The sequence below is a fragment of the Phyllobates terribilis genome, unplaced genomic scaffold, assembly GCF_046119375.1.
Source record: "Phyllobates terribilis strain yellow unplaced genomic scaffold, ASM4611937v1 Scaffold_12__6_contigs__length_324123572, whole genome shotgun sequence".
NCBI lineage: Eukaryota > Metazoa > Chordata > Amphibia > Anura > Dendrobatidae > Phyllobates > Phyllobates terribilis.
In genome coordinates this window covers 23,485,825-23,502,354 of record NW_027362772.1, presented here as the reverse complement: position 1 = coordinate 23,502,354, position 16,530 = coordinate 23,485,825, and the positions used below count along the sequence as shown (strand labels likewise).

The 16,530-nt window shown below is 42.8% G+C and overlaps 1 long non-coding RNA gene across 1 annotated transcript; it reads right to left on the bottom strand.

The window, feature by feature from the left end:
• Positions 1–12,955: 12,955 nt before the first annotated feature.
• LOC141172963 (uncharacterized) lies at positions 12,956–15,359 on the bottom strand. The gene is made up of 3 exons (XR_012252562.1): positions 15,254–15,359; positions 13,286–13,436; positions 12,956–13,074 (listed from the first exon to the last, which is right to left on the bottom strand). It is a non-coding gene; the product is annotated as an uncharacterized lncRNA (long non-coding RNA).
• Positions 15,360–16,530: the final 1,171 nt, after the last annotated feature.

Here is a 16,530-nt window from a genome sequence, read left to right as displayed (position 1 = left end):
GCTCCTAATGGGTGCCGAAGTGGAGGCTACAGGCAACCAAGTCTGCCCCCTCCCTCTCCCTCCTTTTTGGGCCGTTCAGGGAATCTCTTCCTCAGAGCTGCTCCCACCACCTTCCTGTCCCTCACGCCATGATGGGTCAAGGACCTCATCATCTACACCACCCTCTTCAAACAACTGCTTCTCCTGGGAAGTCTCGACAGCACAGTACGCACCAGAAAGTGGCACCTGAGTCTCATCATCAGATGCGTACTGAGGTGTGCTGCTGACCATAGGCACTGGCCCACCCGCCTCTTCAGATTCAGAGAGACAAAACGGTTGCGCATCACTGCATACTACCTCTTCTTCAAATTCTCGAATTCTGCTTGGCTGGCCCCCTCTTTCCAAGCCAAGAGATTCAGAGAACAGAAGTAGAGATGGCTCCTGTCCAGGGCTCTCTGACTGCCTGGGCAATTTGGCAGGTGGTGAAGAGACAGATGGGTGCTCTTCAGTGCTCAGGACCTGAGAGGATCTGGAACTAATTGAAGTCGATGCGTTAGCTGCCATCCATCCGACAACGGCTTCAATTTGGTCCTCGCACAGCAGTGGGGTACGGCTAGCTCCTACAAAGCTGCGCATAAAGGACTGTTCCCTGGTAAAACTGGGGGATGCTGAGTCACTGGTGCCCGCAGCAGGCACAGAATCCCCACGTCCTCTCCCTGCAGGCACAGAATCCTCACGTCCTCTCCCTGCAGAAACTCCACGCCCACGCCCACGACCACATGCCTTACTCCCTGCCTTCTTCATCTTGGTAGACTGATAAAGATAGGCAGAAAAGTACTAAGGGCTTAGTGTGCTTATTCCTGGACATCTGCTAACAGGTATAAGAAACACTAATTTTATAAAGTGTGGACTAGACTTTAATATGAGCTAATGTGGCCTACACAACTGTAAAGTGGAGTGTTTGGTGAACTTTATTTAGGTTTTTTTTGTCACAAAAAGACACTGGATGTGCCTAAAGATGTAATAACGATAGTATCACAAACTTTTTGTAGCTATTACAATGTAGGAAGGTAACCTACAATGCAATAGATGAGGCTGCAAAAAATAGGCTAATACTAATCTGGCTGGGGCTGCAGGGCCCAATGCTGCAGAAAGGCTCCTCTAACTACTCCTATATAGTGTGTTTGGAACCAATTTAGCTGAATACGGATGGAACCACCACACTAATAGGAGAAATCAGGAAAAATTCTGAATTGGCAAAAAAGGACAATGTATGAGGCAGTGACACACACTGAGTGCACTACATCCAGACGTGGTTGAAGCACACACTACAGGGTGAGCTGCACTCACACACCAGACCTTGCAGACAGCGGTGAACAGTACAGATGCAGAGCACTGTGCACTAGCGCTGCAAGACAAAAAAAATTCTCTATCTACTCCTATATAGTGTGTTTGGAACCAATTTAGCTGAATACGGATGGAACCACCACACTAATAGGAGATATCAGGAAAAATTGTGAATTGGCAAAAAAGGACAATGTATGAGGCAGTGACACACACTGAGTGCACTACAACCAGACGTGGTTGAAGCACACACTACAGGGTGAGCTGCACTCACACACAGAGACCTTGCAGAAAGCGGTGAACAGCACAGAGAACTTTGCACTAGCACTGCAAGGCACAGCGATTTATAAAGTAGCTTGGGTAAAGCAGAATCGACCAAATAGGTAGCTAAAACTGTCCCTCAGAACAACAGCGTCCTATCCCTAACTGAATTCACAGCAGAGTGAGCTCAAAATGGCGGCGGCGGCTTTTATAGTGCATCATGACATCATTTCAGCAGCCAATCACAGCCATGCCATTAGTTAAGATGCCTACATGCCTAACAGGATGTGCCCACACTTCTTAGGATCCTCATTGGCTGAATAAAATGAAAATGGCTCATTGCATTATGGGAACTTCCGATTCCGGTATACGATATTGCAAAAGTATCGGAATTAAGTATCGGAATTCCGATACCGCGAATATCGGCCGATACCCGATATTTCAGTATCGGAATGCTCAACACTACTTATAAGTCATCTTGCTTGATGAGAAATATCCTATAAGGCTTTCTTGTGCAGAATGATTCCGTGAAGTTAATAATGTCCTTTATAAACTTGTATATTGGGCTCGTGGATGCCTTGGTAAATTAATTTGGATGCTAGCTAGATAGTTCTACAGCAAACTCATGGATGAGTGTTTATTGGAACGTCTTTTTAGACTAAGGTATCAATAGGGTTCATTGGTAACGTGTGACAAGGTCATGGCAGTCACAATACATCATATTTTTCTCCAGTTTTCGACCTCCTTTGTCCCCATTTTTGTATAGCTGTAAACAGTTATGTGGAATGAAACAGTGCAGACAATGAGGAGGCAGTGGTACTTAGCCAGCACTATTTATTTGACTAACACAGAAAGGAAATCTATTTATAAGTATATACATACAAGAAAGCACGATCTTGTGGGTAATAGTAACAAGGTCAATACAGTATATTATGACACTATCAGAACACAGCGATGTGAGTCAGTACGATGTCTATTCAACGTTCTATTTATATACACTGTCTTTATTATCTAGCGTTAGACAATGGTTGATCAGTAATCCTTATTCTTTATGTGTCAACTTAACAAGTGTCACTCTCACTACTAGGCCTGTCACCATTGTATTCCCTTTAAACAACTACCCTTTAAACTCGATGCACTATCCCTAGCTGGGGTCACTGGTATTTCCCGCTAGGCTGCAAGTCCTATATATGTGAGTTGCTTGATGCACAATATACTCGTCACAATGGCTGTCTCTTTGTCCCCTAAAGCATGGCCCCATCCCACTCTCTGTACTGCATGTCTACATGGGGAGCAATGGTCCACATGGATGCCCCTCTCTGCGGCGGCCTGGTTTTCTCCCTCTTGGACTCGACCCCGCTCATGCTGCATCGTTCTTCCTACTCCGACCTTCACTCTTGGGACATCTGTTCTCTGGGCCTTCACTCTTGGGACCTCTTGCAATAGCTGCTGTAAGCCAGCTTTGCTGCACGCATGTCCAAACTGTTACAGCTCTGGGCGCTTACTCCTCCCCTTCTTTTCCTTTCCGGGCTTTGATAACTAATAACTGCGCCACAGCTTTCACCTGACCTGGTGCTTTCTTCAATCTCTTCCCCAGGGGAACATATACCTCACTTTTGGGTTCCTATTACTGTAATCATCCTTGCTTTCACTTTTCTTATAGTCTTTGACCAGCAGATGGTGGTGTTCACTTGCAGTTTCTCAGTTAGGCATTAACTCGTCTTCTCGCCTATCTCCTTACATAGCATCCACCTCTAAAAGCCTATTTCTATGATACAAAATTAATTTGATGTGATGTATTAAGGCTTTGTGTATAATAACACAGACCATGATACATTTGCATTGGTTGGCCAAATTTGGTGGTTACAATTATTTTTTTTTCTCAATCAATACCCAATGTGTAACTTATTACCTCCCAAATAAATGTTAACAAAAAAAAGTTTTTAATAAATCTAGGAGCCCTTATCCTGTTGCTAACCAACAGGGGCCCTTTGCTGTTGATGTAATTAGCCAGTCACTGCCTCAGGATGGCAGCTGATGATTATCACAGTTCAGGAGTCCCCAACTACGCTTGAACAATTGGTCATAATCTCTAAGATTAGTCTCAATAAAAAAAGAGAAGGGTCATTAGATTACAATATATGAGTAAACATTAGATGTGTAGTTGGCAGAAGGGTCAGATTCAGGGTTGGATTGGCTCATGAGAATAATAAAGGACAATGGACCCAGACTCTTAAACAATCATGTAGGCTTGATTCAACAGACTTCAATGGTTCAGCAGAGGTAATCCCATTCTGAATAATAATTTGTCACTGGAGTCATAGCCCTTTGGTGGATCACCTTTATTAACAGTTCATCAAGGGACCTATAAATATATTGCAATTTGCATTAGATAAGACAAATTTACAAGGCTATGAATTTGCTATTGGTTTTATTCTTAAGAAATTACTCTTAAGACTGGTCATTTCCGCAAAAGGCTAGCAGTAGCTGTTAATATTATGACTTCATGCCAAGATGCGTGCATGTTCAGCATGTATCATGCACTTGCTCTATCCATTAGAATAAGAAAGATGCAAGATAGCTGCACATCGTGCACACAACCGACAGTAATCTTTAGATACAATGTCATCTACTACTCCTTACCTCCCGATGTGGACGTTAGTGCTTCCGGAATAATGGCTTAAGGTCCTTTGATAAACCATCATGATGGGAAAATATATTGGGATAAAATAAAAAATAAGATGTAGAGACAAATTACATGATCCTTCATAAGGCAAGAGTGCCTTTTTCAAAGCAGTGTCTCTGCCGACTTGTACAAAATATAGGATAGATTCAGTCGGAAATTGGGCCATTCTAAAGAAGAGTGAAGCCTAGTACATGACGGCTGATAATTGCCAACCCTTGGGACATTTCACATTACCCAGGGAGCTTGTAACACTTACAAAGTGGAATATTGGAAGAATATATGTATTTTGTCCACTGGCGCTACTAACAGTTTACAACTATTTGTATCACTTGCAGCTGAATAGTATTCTCATTCCACCGGAGAATTGCAAAAAATATATACTTAAAAAACTATTTGTGCAAACTGACAATAGAGGCTAATATAATGTTATGCACATAAAGTTAATAAACACATGAAGCCAAGGATTAATCAACCCGTTCACAGCCAGTAAGTATCCAAATGTACTATGATTGGTGATGATTAGAGATGAGCGGTGTTCGACTAGAACTGTTCGCCAATCTCAAATTCGAGCTGTTTTGGGCGGTGTTCGAGTTGTTCGACGAACCCGAACGATTTGCAAAAAATTCGGCTGTTCGAGGTTATGTTCGATAACTGTTCGTGCACCAAAAGCGTGTCCTGCATGTCTGGTGCTATTTAGAGCACCAATCATGCAGGGATTGTCTGCCACTCACTGTAATGCCACAGCCATGGTGGTTGTGGCATTACAGTGATTGCCCAAATCGATGGGAACAGTGCTCACAGTGAAACATGAAAAGCCGGCAATTCAGCAGCGGCATACACCGGTACCCCACAATTTAGAACCGAAAGAATAGAGCTTCACACATAGATTAGATAGATAGAAACATGTCAGCCACATATATATGAAGTACAGTGAAAGTGCTGCTTACTGTACTTGTCATTTAGCGTAAAGGATTTATCAAAAAAAATAATAGTGTTTTCATGCACCGTCTCTTTAAAAAAGCCGGCCGGCAATTCAGCAGCGGTACCCGACAATTTATAACAGACAGAATAGAGCTTCACACATAGATTAGATAGATAGAAACATGTCAGTCACATATATAATAAGTACAGTGATAGTGTTGGTTACTGTACTTGTCATTTAGTATTAAAATAAAGGATTTATTATTAAAAAAATTGGCGTGGGGTTAACCTTAATTTTAGGCTCTAGCGGAGGTTAAGCAGACGGCTGGGGCAGATGTTTGAAGCCTGGGAAGGGGGTAATACCCACGGAGCTTCCCAGGCTACTAATATCAGCCCCCAGCTGAATACATAGCCTTTACTAGCTATTAAAATGGGGGACCCCCCAAAAAAAATGACGTGGGGTCCCCCCTAATTTAATAGCTAGCAAAGGCTAGGCAGACAGCTGGGGGCTGATATTAATAGCCCAGGAAGGGAGCCATGAATATTGGCCCCCTCCCAGGCTAGAAACACCAGCCGTCAGCCGCCCCAGAAATGGCGCATTCATAGGATGCGCCAATTCTGGCACTTAGCCTCGCTCTTCCACGCTGCCCTGGTGCGGTGGCAGGGGGTAATAGGGTTGGGGTTGATGTCAGCTTATAATGCCAGCTGACATCAAGCCCAGGTTAGTAATGGAGAGGCGTCTATAAGACACCCCCATTACTAACCCCATAGTCAAAGTTAAAAAAAACACAAACACCCAGAATAAAGTCCTTTAATTGAAATAAAGACACAATCCTTTATTGTTCTAAATTAAACCATACTTACCATCACGCCCATTCCAGCTGAAGCCAACGATCTCCTGCAATAAAAGAAAAATAATAAAGCAACCTCATCCTTACCTTTCCATGGTTCCCACGACAGCTTCAGCTCTGCTACATCGAGATGACAGGCTGGACCGCAGCAGAACGCTGCCATCCAGCCTCTCATCCCGCAGACACTGAGAAGCGCAGGCTTGCTTGCGCTGCTCAGCGTCTCTCTGTGACGACATCCAGATGAGCCGAGTTCATGTCCAATGAACTCGGCTCACCTCATGCACGTCACTGACAGCGTGGGAAAATTCTCACGCTGAAGCGGTGAGTGCAGGAGAATTCTCCCACGCTGTCAGTGACGTGCATAAGGTGAGCTCATGTCCAATGAACTCAGCTCACCTCCTGCACGTCACTGACAGCGTGGGAGAATTCTCCTGCACTCAGCGCTTCAGCGTGAGAATTCTCCCACGCTGAAGCGCTGAGTGCAGGAGAATTTTCCCACGCTGTCAGTGACGTGCATAAGGTGAGCTCATGTCCAATGAACTCAGCTAACCTCCTGCACGTCACTGACAGCGTGGGAGAATTCTCCTGCACTCAGCGCTTCAGTGTGAGAATTCTCCCACGCTGAAGCGCTGAGTGCAGGAGAATTTTCCCACGCTGTCAGTGACGTGCATGAGGTGAGCCGAGTTCATTGGACATTAACTCGGCTCATCTGGATGCCCTCACAGAGAGACACTGTGGAGCGCAAGCAAGCCTGCGCTTCTCAGTGTCTGCGGGATGACAGGCTGGATGGCAGCGTTCTGCTGCGGTCCAGCCTGTCATCTCGATGTAGCAGAGCTGAAGCTGTCATGGGAACCATGGAAAGGTAAGGATGATGTTGCTTTATTATTTTTATTTTATTTCAGGAGATCGTTGGCTTCAGCTGGAATGGGCGTGATGGTAAGTATGGTTTAATTTAGAACAATAAAGAATTGTGTGTTTATTTCAATTAAAGGACTTTTTTCTGGGTGTTGTGTTTTTTTTAAATACTTTACTAGAAATTCATGGTGGTCATGTCTAATATTGGCGTGACCCCATGAATTTCGGGCTTAGGGCAAGCTGATAATGCCAAGCTGGCCCTAACCCCTTTATTACCCAGTGAGCCACCGCATCAGGGCCCTGGATGAGTTGGGTACAGCGCCAGAAGATGGCGCTTCTATGAACGCGCCATTTTCCGGGGTGGCTGCGCACTGCAATTTGCAGCGGGGGTGGCCCAGAAAGCTTGGGCCTCCCTGCGCTGCGGATTCCAGCCCCCAGCTGCCTAGTTGTACCTGGCTGGACACAAAAACAGGGCGAAGCCCCACGTCAATTTTCTTTAAATTATTTCATGAAATAATTAAGAAAAAAAGGGCTTCCCTATATTGTTGTGTCTGGCCAGGTACAAATAGGCAGCTGGTGGTTGGGGGCAGCCCGTTCCTGCCTGCTGTACCTGGCTGGACACAAATATAGTGCGAAGCCCCACGTCAATTTTTTTTAAATTATTTCATGAATTTCCTGAAATAATTTAAAAAAATTGAAGTGGGGCTTCGCACTATATTTGTGTCCAGCCAGGTACAGCAGGCAGGAACGGGCTGCCCCCATCCACCAGCTGCCTATTTGTACCTGGCCGGACACAACAATATAGGGAAGCCCTTTTTTTCTTAATTATTTCATGAATTTCATGAAATAATTAAAAAAAATTGAAGTGGGGCTTCGCACTATATTTGTGTCCAGCCAGGTACAGCAGGCAGGAACGGGCTGCCCCCAACCACCAGCTGCCTATTTGTACGTGGCCGGACACAACAATATAGGGAAGGCCTTTTTTTCTTAATTATTTCATGAATTTCATGAAATAATTAAAAAAAAAGTACGTGGGGCTTCGCCCTATTTTTGTGTCCAGCCAGGTACAACTAGGCAGCTGGGGGCTGGAATCTGCAGCGCAGGGAGGCCCAAGCTTTCTGGGCCCCCCCCCCGCTACAAATTGCAGTCCGCAGCCACCCCGGAAAATGGCGCGTTCATAGAAGCGCCATCTTCTGGCGCTGTACCCAACTCATCCAGGGCCCTGGTGCGGTGGCTCACTGGGTAATAAAGGGGTTAGGGCCAGCTTGGTATTATCAGCTGGCACCAAGCCCAAAATTCATGGGGTCACGCCAGTATTAGACATGACCGCCATGAATTTCTAGTAAAGTATTTAAAAAAAACACAACACCCAGAATAAAGTCCTTTAATTGAAATAAAGACACAATTCTTTATTGTTCTAAATTAAACCATACTTACCACCACGCCCATTCCAGCTGAAGCCAACGATCTCCTGCAATAAAAGAAAAATAATAAACCAACCTCATCCTTACCTTTCCATGGTTCCCACGACAGCTTCAGCTCTGCTACATCGAGATGACTGGCTGGACCGCAGCAGAACGCTGCCATCCAGTCTGTCATCCCGCAGACACTGAGAAGCGCAGGCATGCTTGCGCTCCTCACTGTCTCGCTGTGACGGCATCCAGATGAGCCGAGGTCATGTCCAATGAACTCGGCTCACCTCATGCACGTCACTGACAGCGTGGGAAAATTCTCACGCTGAAGTGCTGAGTGCAGGAGAATTCTCCCACGCTGTCAGTGATGTGCATGAGGTGAGCTCATGTCCAATGAACTCAGCTCACCTCCTGCACGTCACTGACAGCGTGGGAAAATTCTCCTGCAATCAGCGCTTCAGCGTGAGAATTTTCCCACGCTGTCAGTGACGTGCATGAGGTGAGCCGAGTTCATTGGACATGAACTCGGCTCCTCTGGATGTCGTCACAGAGAGACGCTGAGCAGCGCAAGCAAGCCTGCGCTTCTCAGTGTCTGCGGGATGACAGACTGGATGGCAGCGTTCTGCTGCGGTCCAGCCTGTCATCTCGATGTAGCAGAGCTGAAGCTGTCGTGGGAACCATGGAAAGGTAAGGATGAGGTTGCTTTATTATTTTTCTTTTATTGCAGGAGATCGTTGGCTTCAGCTGGAATGGGCGTGATGGTAAGTATGGTTTAATTTAGAACAATAAAGGATTGTGTCTTTATTTCAATTAAAGGACTTTATTCTGGGTGTTTGTGTTTTTTTTAACTTTGACTATGGGGTTAGTAATGGGGGTGTCTTATAGACGCCTCTCCATTACTAACCTGGGCTTGATGTCAGCTGGCATTATAAGCTGACATCAACCCCAACCCTATTACCCCCTGCCACCGCACCAGGGCAGCGTGGAAGAGCGAGGCTAAGTGCCAGAATTGGCGCATCCTATGAATGCGCCATTTCTGGGGCGGCTGACGGCTGCTGTTTCTAGCCTGGGAGGGGGCCAATATTCATGGCTCCCTTCCTGGGCTATTAATATCAGCCCCCAGCTGTCTGCCTAGCCTTTGCTAGCTATTAAATTAGGGGGGACCCCACGTCATTTTTTTTGGGGGGTCCCCATTTTAATAGCTAGTAAAGGCTATGTATTCAGCTGGGGGCTGATATTAGTAGCCTGGGAAGCTCCGTGGGTATTACCCCCTTCCCAGGCTTCAAACATCTGCCCCAGCCGTCTGCTTAACCTCCGCTAGAGCCTAAAATTAAGGGGAACCCCACGCCAATTTTTTTAATAATAAATCCTTTATTTTAATACTAAATGACAAGTACAGTAACCAACACTATCACTGTACTTCATATATATGTGACTGACATGTTTCTATCTATCTAATCTATGTGTGATGCTCTATCTTTCTGTTCTAAATTGTCGGGTACCGCTGCTGAATTGCCGGCCGGCTTTTTTAAAGAGACAGTGCATGAAAACACTATTATTTTTTTAAATAAATCCTTTACACTAAATGACAAGTACAGTAAGCAACACTATCACTGTACTTCATATATATGTGACTGACATGTTTCTATCTATCTAATCTATGTGTGAAGCTCTATTCTTTCTGTTCTAAATTGTCGGGTACAGATGCTGAATTGCCGCCGGCTTTTTTAAAGAGACGGTGCATGAAAACACTAATAGTTTTTTTAATAAATCCTTTACACTAAATGACAAGTGCAGTAACCAACACTGTCACTGTGCTTCTTATATGTGTGACTGACATGTTTCTATCTATCTAATCTATGTGTGATGCTCTATTCCTTCTTGTCTAAATTGTCGGGTACCGGTGTATGCCGCTGCTGAATTTGCCGGCCGGCTTTTTTAAAGAGAGTGTCTTCTGAGCAGTTTGTCAGCTTTTGGACACCTTTGCAGGTGTTTTCTATGTGTTTCTATGTGTTTTTGTTTGCCTGCCATTGGTTTTAACGGTGTTCGACGGTGTTCTAAGGTGTTCGACGAACAGTTCGACGAACAGTTCCTCGAACATCCCGGTGTTCGACGAACCGAACCGAACCCGAACACTACGGGGGTGGCTCAACACTAGTGATGATGTCCAAAGTTTGTAATAGTTCACGGAATGTATGTTGATGTCATCCTGGCTGGTGACACTTTCCACAGATATCGTCCTTTCAAAAATGCAGCTGTAGGCTCCTGAGTGGCATCACAACAACTACAGTATGTAGCACGCAGCAAATAATCCAATATATTTCGTCAGGGAGCAGGAGAGCAAGCTTCTCAGAAATGTGTTGGATTATTTGATGCATACCCTGTACAGAAGTTGTTGTGATTTCATACTTACAATACATTACTTTAGATGTAGTTTCTATTTATACCTATGTAAAATATTCACTATATTTATATAGCTCTACTGGTTATCATGGTGGCCATATGGGTTGCATCCCAGTGCTAGATTTTTACAGTTTTACAGGAAGCGTTTGCACAATCACTAGGAAACCCCAGCAACAGAATAAAATGTATCCCCAGAAGTTCCACAGTCTCATATATATGTGTTTGTTTTATAAATGTGTGCATTAAATGCCAAATCTTTTATAATCCTAAATGTGCCTATGGAAGGCAACTCTTTAAGATTGTAGAAATTGAGATATGGTGGAGGGTAGAAAATTTTGTTTAGCGCTACAGTCCCCCAAAATAGATCCCAAGGACTAGAGTGGCTACATAGTCCTCCCATTATAAAGTAACATATGGATAGCCTTCTATTAAATGAAGCTCCCCACTTATGGTGACATTATTTAGTAAATCTCTTTGCAGTGAAACCCATTGATTGTGAGCAACAGAACCGCGGCAAGGTCCTTCCCATGTCTGTTGAAAAATATTGATGGAGCTCTGCTCCATGTCCTTACATAGGACAGCAGTATAGGATAATAACACACATACATACCTGGTAACAATGGCTGAGATACTTACTGCATCCTTCCATGAATCTCCAGTAGAGTAGGGTACAGTCGTTGGTACATCGATGACATTTTTTCTTCTTTATTTTGAATGAATGAGCTCACAGTATAGTAACATGAGAAATTTCATAAAGTTCTTATCCAAATAAAACAATAAGCTAATATTAGGTGTAAAATATATAGAAAATGCAGTAAAATACTTGTGACCATCCATATTGACTGATTAGTGAGGTCTAAATTGCAAAAATAATCAAAGCACAGAGGTTTACTAAATTCAAATGTAAATAAATAACTGTGAGATCATCAAAGGTGACATCAGCAATGCAGAAAACAGTATGAAACGTGAAAGAGGAATATAATCTAAAAAAGTTTTTTTGTTTTCCACAAAGTTCATTTCATTAATTGTTGAACTTCTTCATTGTTTTCCAATTCACGTTGCTTTAGTCAAAGTGTGATTTTATGATATTTTTATATTTTATGGCATTTTTCATTACAGTCTTGTTGAAGAATGCACTGGAGTACGATGCACCGATTTCATTAAGAGTTGTGGGTCTCTTAAGAAATTGAGTGCATCTTTCAACTTATGTGTCCCATTTTGTGGCGTAAAAAATGATTACTTTTTTGGCCGTGCTAAACCATGCCCCTCCTAATTAAGACCCAGCCACTTTAAACTTAGGCTGAGCTGACCAGGATTGACATAAAATTGTCAAAAAATTGCAACATTTTTGAGCAACTTGTAGTAGCGCAAATATTTTGAGACAATTCATACAGTTTAATGCCAAATTTCTGGCTAAAAACTGTTTGAATTGGGGGCGTAAATGTTTAGAATGCACAAGAATTTATTTTAGGCTAGGAGAAGCTATTTGAATTGAAAATATTAAAGGTTTATAACTTTATTAGCTACATATTGTTATGTTTGCATTCACTTTTGAAATATAAGCTAGAATAAAACAATATTATTTAAAATAATAATAATGTAAATAATTATTAAGATATTTGTTTTTACTTTCCATTTCATTTTTTGAGTCAGCATCACGAATTGAAGCCTCATCTGGTAAGTTTAAAATAGTTAGCAACACAATTATACCAGGATATATTGTGAAGAATTTTTTAAGTGTGAAAATTATGAAGGGTCTTTTTGCAGTCACTTTTCTTCTCGTCTACTTTGCTGTTATTTGCAACAAATTTACTAAAATATCAATCTTTGATAAATTTGAAAGCAAAGCTTCTGTTTAAAATTATTTCTCCACTTTTTCACTTCCACCACACTACTAGAGTAGAAAAGTGACGTTATATTCTGCAACTTTTCCAAAAGTCACAAATCATAAATTTGGCTTGTAGATCATAAACATAGTCAACTTTGAAATTCACTTTTCTAAAGCGGCGAGAGCAGCATAAAAAGTTTTTGAGCAAGTTTGTCCGTCAAAATTAGTGACTTTTTGATGGTTAAAAACTGAAGAAATAGCCTTTAATACATTTCCTCCTATGTGTTTAATATGTTTATTTTTATTAATTTGTTATAAAGATCAAAATCTACAGCCATGGCTACAGTTAACGCAAAACTTAGGAGATCCATGGTTATTTACTCTAAGTAAAGGAGCTTTATGCTTTCCATGCTTGGGGGGCTCATAATGACTGGGACTTGAAGGTCTGTATACATCTACAGTATCAATAACCCGCTGTGTCTTCATCAGCATTCCTTCTTGCCTTCGTACCTTTGTACTCTTACTTATATGTTTCTTTGCAAAATAGAGAAATGGAAATCAATGATGAGTTGAAAATGGGATTGTAAAAGAAATACAAAATATAAAAAGAAATAATTTATTTTAATACAGAATATTTAGTACATGGATAAAACACCAGCCAAAAATATAATGCATAAGATTCCCTCGGACATCATGATACCCAAGAAAGCAGGAATACAGGTACTCCTCAGATTTTTATACTTACCTATAAATGTATCCGAAAACAGAATGACGCTTGTGTCTATATTGAAGGCCCATCGCCCAGTAAGATTTACATTACTAGTTGCATTGAGTTGAGTGATGTTTATTGTCAAGGATTTGGGAAGTTGGTAGCCAACATCATTGTTTAGACCGGCCTGAGGGGTAAAAAATGAGCAACAGAACTTAGAAGGCGTTAAGAGATAAAAATTAAAAAAGAAAGCTTTCTATTTATATATTTTAATTAAAGATATTGTCTACTACTTTTACATTGATGTCCTATCCTTAGGATAAAGGATCAATGTCTGATTGGCTGGGGTTCAACACCTGGCACCCCCACCAATCAGCTGTTTTCAGTGCCAGCGGCGGTGGCCACTGGCTGGAAATACTTACTTGCGGAGCTGGTCGTCTACTTGAATCGGCTGCCGTGGGGTACTGCATATCCGCATCCTATTGAATTGAATAGGAGATAGATGTGCAGCACATTGCAGCAGCCACTACAAGTAGACAGCCAGCTCCGCAAGGAAGTACTTCTGGCAGGCGGCCAACACCGAGACTAGCTGTTCTCTGGGGGTGTTTCATCTTGGAACCCGGCCGATCAGACATCGATGACCTATCCTAAGGATAAGCCATTAATGCAAAAGTAATGGACAACCTCTCTAAGGACCATGCAAGGGAAACGGAGCAGTGCCTAAAGAATCTATGTCTTGAAGAGGGTGGTGGAAGCCTCAAGATGTTGGCAGTCGAGGGCATTTGTCCACTATAATTCATTCCTGATCATGCATGAATGTTGCTAATTTATGCCATACAGCATGGGTGAAGCTTCTCTTTCTCCATCAGATGAGAATCTAATGTGTGGATTTATGAGATGTGCCTTGAACATGAAGTCTACTTGGTCTACAAGGCTCCATCTGAGAATTATATTGTGTGCGTGATTTAAGGATTTTTGACTTTTAATAGCACATCGAGTGTAAGTTAGCAGGAATTAGATATCCTAAATTAAAGAGGTCTGTCTTAGTGACAACATGTAGGTTGCTTGGAGTTGACGTTAAACACCTTTGCTTGGTTCCTCTGATCCATACATATTAAAACCAAACTGGAAAAAGAGTGGTAACTCCCGGGCACTGCCACATTGTGAAGACAAGGGTGTATGTTCTCTAGATCTGTATTCATTCATTCAACGCGTTTCGAAGTCGGGTTGACTCCTTCACCTGGTATAGTCTGTTATACAGAGCTACCTCCCTTATATAGGGAAGGGAAGAAACTTCTATTTGCTTTATGCAAATTGCCTAAACCGCACCAATTTATACATGATAGATTTTATCTTCCAGAGAAGAATCACATGACCTTGGGCTTGAGCATAATTCTTTGAAGCTATGACACCACATGACATAGCACAGCCAATCAGAAGGTACTATCATAGCCTGTATACAAGCTCAGACAGGGAATGCAGCAGCCATTCTGTGGTGAATCTGAATAGTGAAAGGACGTCACAGCTCATAGCTCAGCTGTAAAGGTAGGGGGCAAAAACTATAAATTACAGAACAAACTGTTCAGATGGTGTGTAACAGCACAGAAGTGAAAGTGATTAGTGTGAGGAAAATAGAATAACGTTATTTATGTTTTTCACGGCTATTGGAGGCTTTGCAATACCTTTGATTTGCAGTGAATTGAGTCAATACAAATTTAAGTTCTTGGAAAAAACTTGGTGAAATTTGTAAATTTGAATTGGAAAAGATTTGCTCATCTCCAGTTGAAATGTTACAGTTTATTTTTCCAGCCAAACTCCTTCCTCCACCATTACTTAGTATGTCTTATGCTTTGCTTAACTAGCACCATCATATTCCACAGCACTTTACAGACACTATCTATGTCTTTGGTCTGTGGGAGGAAAGCAGAGAACCCGGAGGAAACCCACGCAATCACGGAGTATGGATATACAGCAAACTAGGCATTGAATAGCTTGGCTGCTTACCAGAGCTTGGGGTCCCTCCTGTACACCGTTTTTCAAGAATGGCCACTCCATGTTTCCATAATTGTAAATTAGAAATGTGAGCTTCTCGTCTGAGATCAGCACAGCCTGAAAGGTATTCGACTGTTGGTAAAAAAGTATATATTACACATAGAACATCTATACAAACTGAGCAATAGTTTTTCTTCTACAGAATGACAAACATAAAGAAGCATGAAATATGCTTTTCTGCTTAGCAGGCTGCAGACAGAATCTTATCCTGTATCTCTGTATACAGGGAGCTCCCCCTAATGGTGGCTGCAGACAGAATCTTATCATGTATCTCTGTATACAGGGAGCTCCCGCTAGTGCTGGCTGCAGACAGAATCTTATCCTGTATCCCTGTATACAGGGAGCTCCCCCTAGTGGTGGCTGCAGACAGAATCTTATCCTGTATCTCTGCATACAGGGAGCTCCCCCTAGTGGTGGCTGCAGACAGAATCTTACCTTGTATCTCTGTATACAGGGAGTTCTCCCTAGTGGTGGCTGCAGACAGAATCTTATCATATATCTCTGTATACAGGGAGCTCCCCCTAGTGGTGACTGCAGACAGTATCTTATCATGTATCTCTGTATACAGGGAGCTTCCACTAGTGGTGGCTGCAGACAGAAACTTATCATGTATCTCTGTATACAGGGAGCTCCCACTAGTGAAGGCTGCAGACAGGATCTTATCGTGCATCTCTGTATACAGGGAGCTCTCCCTGTTGGTGGCTGCAGACAGAATCTTATCATGTATATCTGTATACAGGGAGCTCCCCCTAGTGGTGGCTGCAAACAGAATCTTATCATGTATCTCTGTATACTGGGAGCTCTCCCTAGTGTTGGCTGCAGACAGTATCTTATCACGTATTTCTGTATACAGGGTGCTCTCCCTAGTGGTGGCTGCAGACATGATCTCATAATGTATCGTTGTATACAGGGAGCTCCCCCTAGTGGTGGCTGCAGACAGAATCTTATCCTGTATCACTGCATACAGGGAGCTCCCCCTAGTGGTGGCTGCAGACAGAATATTATCATGTATCTCTGTATACAGGGAGCTCGCCTTAGTGGTGGCTGCAGACAGAATCTTATCATATATCTCTGTATACAGGGAGCTCCCCCTAGTAGTGGCTGCAAAGAGATTCTTATCATGTATCTCTGTATACAGGGCACTCCCCCTAGTGGTGGCTGCAAACAGAATCTTATCATGTATCTCTGTATACTGGGAGCTCCCCCTAGTGTTGGCTGCAGACAGCATC